Here is a 491-nt window from a genome sequence, read left to right as displayed (position 1 = left end):
GCTGCTGATAGCAGCTGTTAGAGATGGGACGTTCGCGAACGAATCGAGTCTTTTGAACGGCTCTTTGAAATGAACGATGGGATCCGGTTTCCTTTCTAAATGAACAGTTGTGGAAAAAAGTACAAAAACATTCTTCACTGTTATATGTAGTAAAAGTATCAATACTGCACTGTAGAAATACTCTGCCACAAGTAGAAGTTTGGAATTAAAATGTACTTGAGTAAAAGTATTGGTATCAAAATGTACTTAAAGTAGCCTACCAACGGTAGAAAGTAGGCTACTCATTATGCGGAATGTCCAATTTCGCAGGTTTTCCAATAAATAAAATGTAGATAAATCATAATTGCAGATCTAACGCATTGTGAGCTTGTAGATCGGCTATTTTCAAATGGCCTAAATGTATATAGGTTGAAGTGATTTTTAATTATCAAAATCTAGTCTACAAATAAGTGTTCTAGTAAGTAACTAAAACGAGACAGTCTTTTGAACGG

The sequence above is a fragment of the Nannobrachium achirus genome (assembly GCF_963921795.1).
Source record: "Nannobrachium achirus genome assembly, chromosome: 21".
Classification (NCBI taxonomy): domain Eukaryota; kingdom Metazoa; phylum Chordata; class Actinopteri; order Myctophiformes; family Myctophidae; genus Nannobrachium; species Nannobrachium achirus.
The sequence above is the reverse complement of the archived record's forward strand: the minus strand, read 5'-3'. Positions refer to the sequence as shown.